Source organism: Salvia miltiorrhiza, chromosome 7, assembly GCF_028751815.1.
Source record: "Salvia miltiorrhiza cultivar Shanhuang (shh) chromosome 7, IMPLAD_Smil_shh, whole genome shotgun sequence".
Lineage (NCBI taxonomy): Eukaryota > Viridiplantae > Streptophyta > Magnoliopsida > Lamiales > Lamiaceae > Salvia > Salvia miltiorrhiza.
In genome coordinates, this window is record NC_080393.1 from 47,392,102 (window position 1) to 47,410,461 (window position 18,360).

Here is an 18,360-nt window from a genome sequence, read left to right on the forward strand (position 1 = left end):
ATGTAGAACTTTTCTCTTTATTCTTGGTTGTTCAAATTCTTTTTTATGTTTTTTTTAATTTTTATGTGGTACTTTTATTTTTATTGTTTAGTTTTTGCCTATTTACTATTTCTCTCAATTACAATCAGATACTAAGCAATCATTACAACACTTATTTTTACTTTACACAAAGATTAAATCTGCAATATCAATAGCAGATATTTCTGAATTTTTTTTGAAGATGAAAACTTGATGTCAATGGAGCATGGAAGTGTAAACTCTCAGATCTGCAAAAGCCACAAAAAATCATGTTAGTGTAATTTTGATATTAGCTAAACTATTTTCTACCATATTTAATGTATGTAGGGATGTCAATCGGGCCAGCCCACCGGATTTTTGGGCTAGCCCTATCGGGTTCCGGGTTAGTCGGGTGCGGGCTAATCGGGTTGGAGATTTTTTCGGGTTGTAAATCTTCAACCCTAACCCTAAACTTTCGGGTTTCGGGCTAGCCCATCGGGCTAATCAGGTTAAAGGCGTAAAAATAAAATTATCATTTGTATTTTATTATTCCTAATGATCTAATGTATAATGTATAAAATATACATAGATATTAAAGATATAAATTATATAGCAAAGCATAAAATGCAAAAATATAAGATATTCGAGATTACATAAACAAAATTATATTAAAATGAGATAGTAAAATTTAACATGTATCAATGCAATAGAATCAATGTGGATTATTACTGAATAATTGGTGGATTTGCCATGCACGTCTCATTGACAGAAAAAAAAAAAAATTGGTATCACTTTAAAATGAGATACTAATAATTAATTTCTAACTAATGAGATACTAATAATCAATTTCTACAAAAAATCTGTAATTAATTTCACTTTTTCTAATGAGATTGCACACACACACACACATATTCTAACTAATTAATTTCACTTTTTTTAATAAGGCTACATATATATATTTAAGCAAATACCATAGATCTAAACATAGCAGAAGTTGTAACTAGATGCATCAGTCACAATTCCGTCAGCCCACCGGGCCAGCCCATCGGGTTTTCGGGCTAGCCCTATCGGGTTCCAGGTTAGTCGGGTGCGGGCTAATCGGGCTGGAGGTTTTTTCAGGTTGCGATTTTTCAACCCTAACCCTCTAATTTTGTCGGGTTATTCGGGTCGGCCCACGTGTTTCGGGCTGCATTGACATCCCCAAATGTATGTACAAAACTACTCTTCAAATGGTGTTATTAGAAATTTCATACGGTGTTATTTTTATATGTCACAGCCCGCCCTAACTAAGGATAGTTAAGCCGAGTGATCTACGACTAGGGATGGGGTTAAAGAAGAAGGGGAAGAAAAGGGGCGTCATTTATAGCCGTAAAACTTACTCATCTTAATAAAACTCGTCATTTTCATTCATGAATACTCAATTGAAAATAGTCTATGAAAGACAACATAAAACTTAATTAATATCATTAATCAAGTTATACATCATATGAAACCATTCTCTTAAGACTCAAAGTATGACATAACATACTATAACATCAACAACATCTTGCAGCGGAAAGTAGCTAGACATATGTATGAAGACATATTCTAGACAGGTTAACTATTTATTAACAACCCTGGAGACTCCGCTCATTGCAGCACCATCATCACATCAGCTCAACCTGCACATTTAGAAAACATATGCAGGGCTGAGTACAAAAGCACTCAGTGGGCACGTATGCCTAGGTATAAAAATACATGCTTCAAAACTGTAAATTGTCGTGCCATCATAAACAGTACAGCAAGGGAGTTTTTCGCTAAAAAGGCCCAAGCTTACTAAATTCATTTGTGATTCTTAAAGTTCGACTGCAGTCTAAGTTCTCTTGTAATTTATCATATCTGGAACTGTGTGCCGGAGAGGTGGCCACCTCTCACGGTCACTTGACCGGCCAACCCGCTAGATGACTCACGGTCACTGGTGTACACTAGTCCTGGCAGGATAGCTATCAACTGCTCAGGACCCGAATTCGATTGCATCATTGGCAAAGCCAAAGCAGATAGATATCATACTAAAATTTAAACATTTTATGGCAAGACAATACTTGAAATAACTTTAACTCAAAGATTTTGTCATGAAATAACTTGCTTGAATGTAACATTTAAACTCATTTGATATATATGAAACTGAAATTAACAGTTAGATCATCTCATGCATTCATTCGTATAAGAGGCCTACGATACGTAGGGGATCTCTATATACGTATAGTAAAAGTAATGCCCACCTGATTGCAGTGTTTTGCTACTTAAGACAATGATTCTCTTTCCTTAGCGCGATAGGTTACTCAGACGCTTTTGTTTATTTGAACCTTTGATAACACGAAAACATGTGTTCGAGTGAATAATAGAAAAGATAACAACAAATGCAGTGAATCACTATTCACTCATTTCTCTAACTACCCATATTTCCTTAAACGACTATATCTAACTCATATACAATCGTTCTTCCTTTATCAAAATATTTCATGTACCTTTGAGGATGTAGGAAATTCCATTTTATATTATTCATTTATTTATCTATTATAAATAAAGAATAATTCTATAAACATAAAACGTTTTCCTTTTCCCCATTTAATAATGCCAATCACCAATATATATATGTACACATCAATAGCTCATTTATAATCTAAAAGTGATATTTTATCAACAATAAAACTTTAAAATCCTTAATAGGAATTATTTTGAATCATTTCCATCTCAACAAAACTGTATAGATTCAACTTCAACTAATAAACTGCTTTTACTCCGAACTCGTATGGAGTCGAATTTTATATCAATAGAAACCTCTTTGAGTCTAGTTTAATTGAAAAAAAAGTATGTTGAAAAACTCCAAGTAGTTTAAGAGATATAGCGATTTTCCCATCGCCTACCAGATTCGGCAGTTTCTGCCAACTGAAAGTCCAGATTTTTTGAAAAATAGCAAACGTTACCTGAATGAGCTCAAATTTTATATGTAGATAGCTAACACATATATCTTCATAGAATAAAAATTTGAGAGCTAAATATCAACATATGGTTACTGAAATAATTAACCTAATCATCTGCCTCACGACAGTTTCAGCAGATACTGGCAGTAGACTTCTCAAATTTTAAAAGAGTAGTAAACGAAGTTCAAATAACATGAAACTTTGTACAAATATTCACCACACTCCCATCTATACCCCAGAAATTTCCCATAATATAATAGAAACGGGAATGCATCGAAATAAGGGCGTCAACTTACCCTTGTCCAAGTGAGCACTAATGGAAGTTGTTCGTCGGGGGTTTTCTGGTCGTCGTTCCGCGATGGTGTTTAGCCGCGAAGGTCTACGACTTAGTCTTCCTCGTGCGAGGTAGATCAGGCTACACAACGGTGTTTTCTCAATCCTTTTTCGTCGTAAGGATAGTGAGAAACGAAAGCCGTAAGTTGGCCGGTGGCTAAGTCGGGAATTCGACGTTGGCCTCCGAAGGATATTGCGGCCTTTGGTCAGGAAAATATAGAGAAGGCTTCGGCCTTTCGATTGTTGGGTTTGGTAGCCTGAAGATGGAGGAACGAGTACACGTTCTCGGTTCAGAGCCTAGTGGCCGGTCGGCGAAGAAATAGCCTGGCGAAGGGAGCTCACTTGAGCTCTTGCAAGTAAGAAATTTTAAAAATTCTCCTAAACTCTCTCTTGCCTCACACCTCTTGCTGCACTTCTTCCTTCTGCAGAACTCTCCTCAATTTATAGAGGAGTTTCTGCAGACAACAGAATCAAAATGGTGGAAATTTTTGGTACCGGGAGTTGCAACTTTTGAAAATTTGATTGTTGAAATTTGCATCTTTTGACAAAATAAAGACACAAATTTGATAACGGAGTTCGGCCAATTATGCCTACGTCTCCGGAGCTGCTGCAGATCTATTTAACAAAGGAGAAAAATATACAGTGTTTACAACACTCACAACACTCAACTCACAACCCGTTATTCCCCGTGAAAATTACTATCTAATTTTCACTATTCACGAATTTCACTATTCGCGACGACTGTCACTATTCACTTGAACAGTACTTCACTATTCACCTTTTCTCCCAACCCTTCACCTGCTCCTCTCTTTCTCTAGATTGCAGATGAATCTTTTTTTTTTTCTTTGGTTTTGGGTGTATTTACAAATGCTGCTTCGAGGATTATTTATAGGGAATTGAGGTGGTAGGTGGCTGCAGTGTGAAAAGAAATGTTGCCATTGTTGAATGGCTTGCCGCAACTTTTTGACAATTGTGGGAGCTGCTTTTTGACTAACATGTAGGAATTGTTGTGTTGGATGAAAAATCGAGAAATACGTGTAGTGCCGTGATCTAGTTTCTCCTAGTTCCTGTAATAATTCTCCAATTCTTGTTTAATAAATACTCGTCGTATTTATATAAATTAAATCCTCAATCTTGAGATTTAATACGTGAAAGTCGGAATTAATTCGCGACTTAATACCTTAACACATATAACGCGAAATAATAAAATTATTATGCATATGATCTCAAATTATAATTCTAACAATTCGATTTAAATAACACGATTTATGAAATCGATTATAAATCTAAAATTTCTAATACTATTGAATCAATCAACTGGTAATGCAAAGTTTCAATGTGTAGCTAAACCAATAATTTAATTATTGGTTTGATTCATGATTGAATATTAAATCGCAGCTCTGTATCTCTTATACAGACTTTTGCTGAAATAATATTATCTGAACAAAATAATCACAATAAATAATTAAAAAAATTTTATAACTAATGCACATATTTAATCTAATATGTATTTAAAAGAGCGGGGCATTACATACTACCCCCCTTAAAATAAATTTCGTCCCGAAATTTGCATACCTGGTATTCTAGCTTGTGATACTAGTCATTCGTTTCATTCATCTCTTTTGTAGCCTTTTCCATCCTGTGATGGTTCCTCTACATGACGAGAACAATATTATTGCCTCGTAACACTTAAACCTTGCAATCTAGTCACTAAACTGATTTCTCTCCATAACTTAAGCCTTGAGCTTGGACTATCTCATCTTTCTTAATCACATACTTTCTTAACTGCGAGACGTAATATTCAGTGTATACATCCACAATCCTCCACTAACCATTAGTGCACTATTCCTGACTTTCGTGAATCCTTTCGTTTTTCTTATTCTTGAGGCGAGACACATTTTCTCACCAATATTCATTTTCATTTCGTGCTTTCATAATCCTTTCTTGCAATTCACACTTAACTATTGATGCAACTACACAGCTTGATATTGTCTCCGGATGTTGAACAATTACTAAACCGAATAAGGCAATTATCAATCAGTACTTTATATTTAGTGGTGAAACATCTTATCTTAATTTCCAATTGATAGTACCATCATAATTCTTCACTAATTCGAATCGTCTCTGTTGTCTTACATTGAAATCTCTTTGCTAAAAAAAAAACACTTCAAATTCTTGTCAGCTATAAGGACCTCACACTTAACTCCGTAGAGATAGTATCTCCAAATTTCCAACACGTGCACAACCACAACGAGTTCTAAGTCATAAGTCAAGTAATTCAACTTTGGGGCTAATGAGACATAGTGCTCAAGTTCTCTGAAGTTTAAAACAAATACTTGCTTCCTATTGATGGAGCTTTTGACACTTTAGCCTAAACAATCACCCTTCTAGTGTGAGGTTGTTGGCTTTGAGGTTGGGTTGGATCTTAAGTCTTATTCTAAAGTTCTTTTTCTATGCTCGAATTTTCTGTTGTTTTCTTCATTCCATTTTCTTTCCTTCACCACATCTTGAGGTGGTGTATATCCAGATTGTGTCGGAGTCTTCCCATTCTCCCTTGGTAGCAGTGATTCGATGGTGAGAGTCTTGCTCGTTGGTTGCTCCTACGTAATATTTCTTTGGCTTGGTAGGGGAATTGAATATCTCATGACGCCATTCGTTTGCAAACTCCTTCACGCGTTTCTTATAAGTGTCCACCATATTTGGAGCACGTCCTGATATTTTGTTGAAAACTCTATCATACTAGTTATCTGCCCTGGTTCTCCACTTGGGATTCCAGAAGTTGCTTTGTTTCTACCGACTATCGGTCAAAAGATAGGTTGATGCTTAGTGTATCTTTCTAACTGTGAGAATATCACCTTCTAGTACTTCGAGAACTGACAGCAAACTAAGTCATTCTAGTCATTACTGTGCTTATCGTGGTAAAATAAGATCTTATTGTGACAACTACATAGTGTGAGTCTATACATTGGGATGACGCCCTACTCAAGGTCAAAATCCTAATTGACAATCACCGAGATCTTAGTTATATGGGCTGACCAGACCCAGCACGATGAATCACTCAGTCAAATGGGAGCTTCGCCCCCAATCATGTCAACTTCTTATCTCTTATAAAGCTTTAAGTCAACTTCTAACTTAAAGCACTTACTAATAAGTACTTCATCATAAGTTACTGATACCATGAAAGTCCATTCTATGTTGTTCTAGCCAAGCTATCATGACTAACATCATAATCATAAGCAACATAAGTTCTTATGTGAAAAACTTAATCTCACCGCTATTGAAATAGCTCAAGTGAATCCTTAGTCTTAAAGCATTGCCTCTATGTTGTAACATCTCTATGTTAAACATTTCTATCTTACCAGTCTTTACTTAAATCGATCAAGCGGTGCTATCACGATTAACATTCTCAAAGCATTCTAGGGTGGTACTCAAACGGTTTGTAAGAGGACCCATCATTCTAATCGTATAGGCAGCTAGCCTAAAACGACAACATAAAGCTTTCTCATTCATTCATACATACATACTTCTGTTTCTTTTGAAACCTTAACATATATGGACATTTAATGTCCCTTTCATGAAAACTTTGCTTATGCCGGAAAGATTCAAGGAATCTAACTCGACCATACATACATACATACATTGATTCGTTAAGGGCTCGGGTTGTCCCGAACACGAAATACATTCATTGAGTCGTTATGGGTTCGGGTAGTCCCAAACACGACAAAAAGCATTCACATAGCATCGTAAACATAAGGCGCACATTTTCTTGAAAAACTTTCATAACATCTGAAATACATATATGTATATTTTTGAAACTATTATCGTACCTTTGTTGCGGCAGTGTGGCGGCGAGCTGAGGGTTACTGACATTCTTAGAAGTCTAGAGATACTATTCTAGATTCGACATCAAAAACTTATGATAATCAGAGACATGAAAGGAAACTTATGCTCTATCTCATATTCTATCTCCTTACTCAACTCTATATAAACTCTCCACTCATCTCAAATCCTTAAGTTCAAGGATAGGTTTCAAGAAAATCATGGTTCCAAGTCTCGATTTGTCTCTCATATAAGGCTCGTCTAATCTCATTCAAACACATAGACAACACAATCACCTAAGGCCCATAAGAAAACACAATCAAACATTATCAAAACATGCTCTATTTTTATAATGACTCAACTTCAAAATCTAACCTGTTCTGACTCCGACACCTCCTGGACTCGAGACTCATACCAAAAGAAAGGTCTTCGAGTCTAGTTTCATATAAAAAAAAGTAGAGTAAAAAACTCCAAGTATTGTAGGAGATATGACTGTTTTACTACAGTCTACCATATTCGGCAATTTTGAGCAATCGAAAACTTGGATTTTTAAAAAAATAGTAAACGTTGTCAAACTGGGCTCAACTTTGGTGGATATCTAGCTAACACTATAAGGTTAATACCATAAAAATTTTGAAATCTAGATCACACAGGAAGCTACTGAAATGAATGACTCTTTCTCCTGTTCTCTGAAATTCTCGGTAGTAATGTGCAGTTTAGGTTTTGTATTTTATAAAAATAGTAAACGAAGTCCAAATGACTTGAAATTTTACCGGTGTGCTGAAGACTCATGTAGGGATTTGTTATAAAATTATCAAAGCTATTAGACATCTAAAAACCGTCGATCACAGTAGGTCAGTAGGCGTACGAAATTCACCAAAATCTCATTTCAAACTCTTAAATGCTCAACTCAACATCCCTTCAAAGAAAACCAATCAAAGCTCATTTTAAACACATATAGCACTTGAAAACATTCAAGCACATTATAATACTCATCATACTAAATCTTGACTCTCTTCTTACATCATAACCTCAAATCTCAAGTAAAACATTTCAACGAACTCATCATTAAAATTCTCTTCTCATTTTCGTGCTCAAAATTACTCAAATACTCAAACATGATCTCATTTATCATATAAATCATTATACACATATAGATTCCTTTTTATCATGTAAACTAAACTCTAATGAAACTTCATGTATCATCATAAAACTCTTAATAAAACATGACAAACTTTCACATAATGGTCATAAAGCAATTAGACCTCATTTTATCAATCATCGACTTCTCAAAATATGAAAACTCAAAAACTCATACAAACTAAACTAAGTCAAAAATTTTCTTAGCCAACAAAAGATTTACTCAAACATAATTATACACTAATATCATGCTCAAATACATATATCTTAAGCCAAAATCACTTAAATAACACATAGGCAAAAAGTCCTAATTTTTATTAAAGTAAACTCTTTGAAATTTAATAAACACACATGATACCTTAATCCATTCATAGATCTATCAATCTTAGCCAATTAATCTCACATATAACCCATCAATTTACAAATTAGAGCATAGATACACATATCCCTAATTTTATTAAACTAACTCATATCAAAATCATCAATTGACATCATATACTCAATTTACTCCATCAATCATCATCATATACATCTCATGGACTCATCTTCATCATCTATTAATCATCTTAACCATTGACTCAAAAGTTCCCAATTTTGGGTAAACTAAACTCCATCGAACTTTCACATCTCAAGGCATATACTTCACACATAACATCATACAATCTAGATCTATAAAAATAAGAATCACTTAAAACTATCGTAGACCAATTAACTTAAGTCCTCGTACTCGAACACTATATTACGATCTTAGCTTGAACTCTGAATTTCTATCATAATGAGTGGTCGATATCATTTATAGGACAAAGACTAATCTCAACTAATTACAATGAGACACAATTATACGAAGCCATAATTTGGGTAGTATACTACGTCAGTAGACTAACACTTCTTAGTCTTATCAATCAAGGGGATCTTATTATGACAACTCACGAGTTGCAAGGCTCAAACTCAACACAACATCAAAGCAAGGTGTTGTAGAAATTGTTCAAGAGAATCAAAAGAATGACCAGAGGGTATGAAATGATTAACTACTAGGTCGAACAAAATGACCTCGAGTATGAACCCATCTGGCTTTTCAACCGAAAGTTGAAACACATGGATTTTCAACCCAAAAGACGTCTACTGAGATTTGGATCATGTGGACTGGCCAGGTCCAACATAATCACTCCCCAGTCACACGGGATATACTATCCCGAACTTGAAAATTCTGTGTCTTCTAAACCCTCAACATACTATACATAACAAAACTTAAGTTCACACCAGCAAGCTAAAAGCTTAAACTCAGGGTCCTATGTTCTAGACTCTTGTTTCGAAAGTTCAATATTTTTCGACTCTCCTCTCATGTTGCGGTGGTGGTGGCGGAGTATTATCCCGCCTATCCTTCACATCACACTCTTGATGATATCTTTGAGGCATTTTTGAAATCACAAAAGGAAAACTCAACTCGACCAACGCTCTAAGCATCCTCGAAACTCAAGTGCAATTTACTAACTCAATTTTAAGGAAACCCTCACGGTCACCTTAACATTCATCTGTAAGGCAATAAGCACTCACGAAATGCTAACAAAAAGACCACTCTGATCAACCTAATATATCCATCAGTAGAATGCCTCTTTTTAGAGGACTTACATAAAGGGGTTATATAAACCCTACAAAAACCATAGTATCTATCGTAATGTCCCTTCTAAACCGACACCATTAATGGTGCTATGTCTCTGTTTGGACTTCCTACGGTAATTGTTACCGGTTAACTCATCTATTTGCTACTTTAGCACACTAGGAACATCCATCTATTTAACATCAGTAGGGTACTATATTCGCATGCTTATCTATCAGCATGTCAAAAGCTCAAGTATCAATATCTCCTAAGTAAGTTATATACATCGCAATATAATTGAAACTAATCAAAAACAAGGGTGTACTGCTCATACTCTCAAGATCATCCTTAGCTCTAGCCTACATCGGCTTCTCTTCTCATTCTCATCAACTCTAGCCCTCCTCGGCTACTTCTCATCCTTTCATACCCTAGCCTTCCTTGGCTCTTTCTCATCCTTTCATAGTCTATGAACATGTGTTTGAAAATCTGCTAGGGTATCTCTGTACCACATACTGTACGCCTCGTCCTCGTATCCGATCTTCCCTGAGTTCGATCTCACAACAGTCCACTTTCGTGCAGTGCCAACAGTCCTGGCCAACCTATAAGGAGAACTTAAAGGTGACTCTAGGAACTAACTCTACTTGGCTCCAGCAACAGAAATAAACAAAACATAACTTAGCAAAACTCCTACTAAGTAGTACTGATATCTTAAAACTCAAGCTCAAAACATCTAAATTCTCATCTCGTCCCATCTTTACTCAGTAGGGAATCTCTCTAAACAATGATATTAGATCCCTTAATCTAAATCTTCGTGACTCAGTAAGACAACTCAACAATTCTCTCTCAAAGCCATCTCCAAAGACTATGGCTCATGATACCTCCTCAAGTACCATTAAGGTTGCGTGAGCAAAACTCGCGTCACAAAACAACTCAACATATCGTACAATATCTCATTGCAGCATGCTAATAACTCATCATTAATCATGCTATTATACTCAAGCTCATAACTCAAACTCATAACTCAAACCAACAAGTACTTAAAGCAATTGCTAATTCTCTCAAGCTTTAGCTCTAAGTTCTCATTTCATCCTTCTACTTAGTAAAAAAAAATCTCTCTTAACAATGACATTAGATTCCTTCATCTAAATCATCGTGACTTATCACAACTGCTCAAACAATTCTCATCACAAAACATCTCAAATACATCACATCATAACTCATAATTATGCATCCTCAATCATATAACATCATATGATATAAACGCTCTCATGATTCATCATGTAACGTCAACATATGCTCTTACAACATAATAACTCATTATTAATCATGTTGTCATCCTCAAACTCAAACTATGCACCTTCAAAGTGTAACATCATAACTCATCATATAACCTCAACATCATGCTCTTCAAAATTTAATGTCAAATAAACTTTGAAATTTTACATACCTCGTTGAGTCTGGTGTGATGGTGCGCTGAGCTCACGGTTGTTAATAACTATTAGTCTAGTGACTCATTCTAGACTAAACTCAAGACTTATAATTCAGAGCTTTCCTTGGCTCTGATACCACTTTGTCACAGCCCGCCCTAACTAAGGATAGTTAAGCCGAGTGATCTACGACTAGGGATGGGGTTAAAGAAGAAGGGGAAGAAAAGGAGCGTCATTTATAGCCGTAAAACTTACTCATCTTAATAAAACTCGTCATTTTCATTCATGAATACTCAATTGAAAATAGTCTATGAAAGACAACATAAAACTTAATTAATATCATTAATCAAGTTATACATCATATGAAACCATTCTCTTAAGACTCAAAGTATGACATAACATACTATAACATCAACAACATCTTGCAGCGGAAAGTAGCTAGACATATGTATGAAGACATATTCTAGACAGGTTAACTATTTATTAACAACCCTGGAGACTCCGCTCATTGCAGCACCATCATCACATCAGCTCAACCTGCACATTTAGAAAACATATGCAGGGCTGAGTACAAAAGCACTCAGTGGGCACGTATGCCTAGGTATAAAAATACATGCTTCAAAACTGTAAATTGTCGTGCCATCATAAACAGTACAGCAAGGGAGTTTTTCGCTAAAAAGGCCCAAGCTTACTAAATTCATTTGTGATTCTTAAAGTTCGACTGCAGTCTAAGTTCTCTTGTAATTTATCATATCTGGAACTGTGTGCCGGAGAGGTGGCCACCTCTCACGGTCACTTGACCGGCCAACCCGCTAGATGACTCACGGTCACTGGTGTACACTAGTCCTGGCAGGATAGCTATCAACTGCTCAGGACCCGAATTCGATTGCATCATTGGCAAAGCCAAAGCAGATAGATATCATACTAAAATTTAAACATTTTATGGCAAGACAATACTTGAAATAACTTTAACTCAAAGATTTTGTCATGAAATAACTTGCTTGAATGTAACATTTAAACTCATTTGATATATATGAAACTGAAATTAACAGTTAGATCATCTCATGCATTCATTCGTATAAGAGGCCTACGATACGTAGGGGATCTCTATATACGTATAGTAAAAGTAATGCCCACCTGATTGCAGTGTTTTGCTACTTAAGACAATGATTCTCTTTCCTTAGCGCGATAGGTTACTCAGACGCTTTTGTTTATTTGAACCTTTGATAACACGAAAACATGTGTTCGAGTGAATAATAGAAAAGATAACAACAAATGCAGTGAATCACTATTCACTCATTTCTCTAACTACCCATATTTCCTTAAACGACTATATCTAACTCATATACAATCGTTCTTCCTTTATCAAAATATTTCATGTACCTTTGAGGATGTAGGAAATTCCATTTTATATTATTCATTTATTTATCTATTATAAATAAAGAATAATTCTATAAACATAAAACGTTTTCCTTTTCCCCATTTAATAATGCCAATCACCAATATATATATGTACACATCAATAGCTCATTTATAATCTAAAAGTGATATTTTATCAACAATAAAACTTTAAAATCCTTAATAGGAATTATTTTGAATCATTTCCATCTCAACAAAACTGTATAGATTCAACTTCAACTAATAAACTGCTTTTACTCCGAACTCGTATGGAGTCGAATTTTATATCAATAGAAACCTCTTTGAGTCTAGTTTAATTGAAAAAAAAGTATGTTGAAAAACTCCAAGTAGTTTAAGAGATATAGCGATTTTCCCATCGCCTACCAGATTCGGCAGTTTCTGCCAACTGAAAGTCCAGATTTTTTGAAAAATAGCAAACGTTACCTGAATGAGCTCAAATTTTATATGTAGATAGCTAACACATATATCTTCATAGAATAAAAATTTGAGAGCTAAATATCAACATATGGTTACTGAAATAATTAACCTAATCATCTGCCTCACGACAGTTTCAGCAGATACTGGCAGTAGACTTCTCAAATTTTAAAAGAGTAGTAAACGAAGTTCAAATAACATGAAACTTTGTACAAATATTCACCACACTCCCATCTATACCCCAGAAATTTCCCATAATATAATAGAAACGGGAATGCATCGAAATAAGGGCGTCAACTTACCCTTGTCCAAGTGAGCACTAATGGAAGTTGTTCGTCGGGGGTTTTCTGGTCGTCGTTCCGCGATGGTGTTTAGCCGCGAAGGTCTACGACTTAGTCTTCCTCGTGCGAGGTAGATCAGGCTACACAACGGTGTTTTCTCAATCCTTTTTCGTCGTAAGGATAGTGAGAAACGAAAGCCGTAAGTTGGCCGGTGGCTAAGTCGGGAATTCGACGTTGGCCTCCGAAGGATATTGCGGCCTTTGGTCAGGAAAATATAGAGAAGGCTTCGGCCTTTCGATTGTTGGGTTTGGTAGCCTGAAGATGGAGGAACGAGTACACGTTCTCGGTTCAGAGCCTAGTGGCCGGTCGGCGAAGAAATAGCCTGGCGAAGGGAGCTCACTTGAGCTCTTGCAAGTAAGAAATTTTAAAAATTCTCCTAAACTCTCTCTTGCCTCACACCTCTTGCTGCACTTCTTCCTTCTGCAGAACTCTCCTCAATTTATAGAGGAGTTTCTGCAGACAACAGAATCAAAATGGTGGAAATTTTTGGTACCGGGAGTTGCAACTTTTGAAAATTTGATTGTTGAAATTTGCATCTTTTGACAAAATAAAGACACAAATTTGATAACGGAGTTCGGCCAATTATGCCTACGTCTCCGGAGCTGCTGCAGATCTATTTAACAAGGGAGAAAAATATACAGTGTTTACAACACTCACAACACTCAACTCACAACCCGTTATTCCCCGTGAAAATTACTATCTAATTTTCACTATTCACGAATTTCACTATTCGCGACGACTGTCACTATTCACTTGAACAGTACTTCACTATTCACCTTTTCTCCCAACCCTTCACCTGCTCCTCTCTTTCTCTAGATTGCAGATGAATCTTTTTTTTTTTCTTTGGTTTTGGGTGTATTTACAAATGCTGCTTCGAGGATTATTTATAGGGAATTGAGGTGGTAGGTGGCTGCAGTGTGAAAAGAAATGTTGCCATTGTTGAATGGCTTGCCGCAACTTTTTGACAATTGTGGGAGCTGCTTTTTGACTAACATGTAGGAATTGTTGTGTTGGATGAAAAATCGAGAAATACGTGTAGTGCCGTGATCTAGTTTCTCCTAGTTCCTGTAATAATTCTCCAATTCTTGTTTAATAAATACTCGTCGTATTTATATAAATTAAATCCTCAATCTTGAGATTTAATACGTGAAAGTCGGAATTAATTCGCGACTTAATACCTTAACACATATAACGCGAAATAATAAAATTATTATGCATATGATCTCAAATTATAATTCTAACAATTCGATTTAAATAACACGATTTATGAAATCGATTATAAATCTAAAATTTCTAATACTATTGAATCAATCAACTGGTAATGCAAAGTTTCAATGTGTAGCTAAACCAATAATTTAATTATTGGTTTGATTCATGATTGAATATTAAATCGAAGCTCTGTATCTCTTATACAGACTTTTGCTGAAATAATATTATCTGAACAAAATAATCACAATAAATAATTAAAAAAATTTTATAACTAATGCACATATTTAATCTAATATGTATTTAAAAGAGCGGGGCATTACATTATATGAGAAATTATATATGTTGGTATAGGTTACCATTATCTAAAATATTTGTGCAGATGGCAAACATTAAAAGTCAACCTTAATGCAAATAAAAACACAAAGGAATGGCTGTACAAATTCAACAATCACTAAAATAAGATGGTGATGGGCACTCTTTTTCAACAATCACTAAAGTATAAGTATTAAGTATAATATACTTGCAGTATATATTTACCATTAAGTATATACTTACAAATATAAGAATCTGTATAAGTACATATAATATGCTGTAGTTTTCTTATAGATGACTGTGTCAAACAAACTAATCAACAGTTTGGAAAGAAAGTAAATGAAGTATAAGAATTCCAATATTTATATAGAATCTAATTTTTGTAATATAGCAATTTTGCATCGCGCGGGAGGTACAATAGTAAATTGGTGATTATTTTATAAAATTATATATAGAATCTAATTTTTATCTTATATTTATTCTATATCTATTAGTAACCATTACAGCGGGAGGTACGAAAGAATATGCATTTATGTATTAATTATTTATTCGTAAATTTGTAATATTAGTAACCATTATTTATTCTATAAAATTATAATTTATATAGAATCTAATTTTTGCATCGCGCGGGAGGTACGAAAGAATATGCATTTATGTATTAATTATTTCTACGTAAATTTGTAATATTAGTAACCATTACAGCTCTGAAAAATATTGTTTAGATATAAAGGAATGATATAGAGTAGAATTAAGGTGAGTGCATCATTGCAGGTAGAAAATAGGGAAGTCGGTTTATGTTAGGCTAAAAGGTACTCCCTCCGTCCACGAATTAAAGCCCTACTTGCACTTAAATTTTTGTCCACCAATTAAAGCCCTATTGTGCTTTATGTACCTTTTTACTCTTCTTCTTTTCCTATATTTACTACCCTTTGCCACTAATGGACCCACCTTACAACAATTTTATCATTTTTATATTCTATATTTATTACACTTTATCACTAGTGGACCCACCACACAACACCTTTAACACTTTAGTCAACTACTTTATCACTTTAGTCAACTACCCTTATATTTCATCTACAACACCTTTTTTAGCTTTCTTAGTCTCTGTGTCCACCCTCAAACGGGGCTTTAATTCGTGGACGGAGGGAGTAGTGAAATATTGTTAGTGCCATAGTAGTGTTCGTCATATATTCTCAAACACCAAGGCCCTTTACTAAATACAACTTAAAGGACACGATGCCTAAAGAAGGAAAGTGGTTGAGAATGAATACCTTTAGCTTGGATGATAACTTTTTCCACTCAGAACGTTCCTCATCAGTAGTTCGTTTTAGGTTGGAGAGGACTTTTATCTTGGCATCTCGAACCTGTTTGGAAACATGAGGAAAATTGCAAATTACTTAAATGGGAAAGCCACAACTTTCATTATAATGAAGATAATTACCATTCACGAGTATTGTAAGCAGGGGTATAATGGTGAGCACATAAGAGTATTGCAATTGAATATATGCAGAGAGACACCGAAAAAAAGGAGTGGCACATAGAGACACAGAAAAATCGCCAAATTAAAATCTTTAAGAAGACTCAAATTCCTAAACAAAATTCTGAGTAAGACTAGAACCTCACAAGTGCTTAAACAACACACTGAGAATGAATTGAATCCTTCAAACATAGCCCGAAAAAGTCAAACAGAAAAGCAATTTCATACCGAATTTCACAAGTGCTTAAAGAATATGCAGTTTTAGAAACAAATAACGCAAAAAAAAAATACCTGTTTTGTATGGGTCTACTAAAACACTTAGTAGATCTGAAAAAAATCGATAGAATTGGTCACTGTAAATTAAAGAAACAATAGCTATGTTACAACATAAATATAGAATACACAGATCTATTGATGAATACGACAAGAAAAATATTGAGAACGCTGGAATTAAAGATGCATACGAGGGAGGGGGCCGAGATCTGGAGCCCAGGGCCTGGGTGACGCTGTCGTTTGAAACCCGAACGACGGCGGCTGGATACAGGCGTGCAGAGGGAGGCGGCGGCGCATTCGTTTTCGCCGATGAGGGAGGTGAAGCCGCTTGGAGCGGCGTCAATGCGTAGATGTGAGTGCGGAGTTGGTGGTTTGGGGATCTAGGCTTTTGGACGGCGGTTGGTCACAAAACCAGAGGTCGAGGGAAATAGAAGGTGAGGTAGAGGAAGAGAGAAGACGGAGAGAATCGACGACTGTGGCTTCTCGCCGGCAATGGTTGTTGTGTATGCGTCGTGTGAGTGATTGAGAGGGAGACAATGGGCGCCTATGGCTTATCACCGCTAAACAGCCGGAGGAGAAAAGGGCAGAAGACGGATGAAGGTTTGGGCTGGGAGAACAGGAACGAGGGATGATGAAGGGAGTAGCGGCGCAGATTCATGTTCAAACCCTAAAATGAGAGGAGATGTGTATTTGAGCAATGAACCTTAAAAAAGGAAATGGGTTCAAAGTGTAGAAGCTTCTCGATATTGGGCTGCATTTAATTTATTTTTTATTTATTTATGCTATTACTATGGGCTTTTGATTTTTTTATAAACGAATACACATTGACTATGGGCTGGTTTTATAATATTGGTGATTTTTTTCTTATAGTTTATAATATTGGTGATTTGCTTGAGCAAAATCGTGCAGCAGACAATTGTTTTCTTAAGAACGCATAAATAGTAGAATACTAAGGGGGGTGTTTTCTTAAGAACGCATAAATGGTTTTTACTCAAGTAGGGGGGAGGGGGCTGCAGTGGGTGACTCGATCTCTGGCTTACTCGATTGAGCTAGAATGAATCACCATTGTGGATGCTCTTATTGATTATTGATTATTTCAATGGTTACTAAGTATTGATATTTGAAACTTCAAAAAAAATTGATTCTCGATAATATTCCTTATATGGAACTTTATGGAATTGATTTGTATAAGATATTTTGTTGTTTTGTTATATATATTTTGCTTTATTTAATATTATATTTCTTCTTATTTATGATTATTTTTCATGTATTTGTGTAATTCCGTACCCGTGCGTATGCACGGGTAAAATGCTAGTATGATGTTAATAATAGAGCCTAACCTTGCAGGTTAACAATAACAGCTAATGCTTAGCAAAAACAATTGCAAAAGCAATAAAAGAAAATAAAATAAGAGTGGATTTTGAAAATACCCACTTTCCTTTAGTAAAATTAAAAATTAGCCACTAAAATAAAAACTTAAAAAAATACTCACATTTACCATTTTACCCTTACATATAATTTTTTTACAAATACCCACGAATTCACAACCAGTGAATTCACAACTGAATAACAAGTATTGGTTGTGAATTCAAGTTTTAAAATTTGAATTCACAACTATAAATAGTGTTAGTTGTGA

General features: G+C 35.3%; 1 long non-coding RNA gene across 1 annotated transcript; it reads right to left on the bottom strand.

The window, feature by feature from the left end:
* Positions 1 to 203: 203 nt before the first annotated feature.
* Positions 204 to 17,413, bottom strand: LOC130992826 (uncharacterized). Its single transcript, XR_009091412.1, has 4 exons — positions 16,916 to 17,413; positions 16,743 to 16,804; positions 16,246 to 16,338; positions 204 to 266 (listed from the first exon to the last, which is right to left on the bottom strand). It is a non-coding gene; the product is annotated as an uncharacterized LOC130992826 (long non-coding RNA).
* Positions 17,414 to 18,360: the final 947 nt, after the last annotated feature.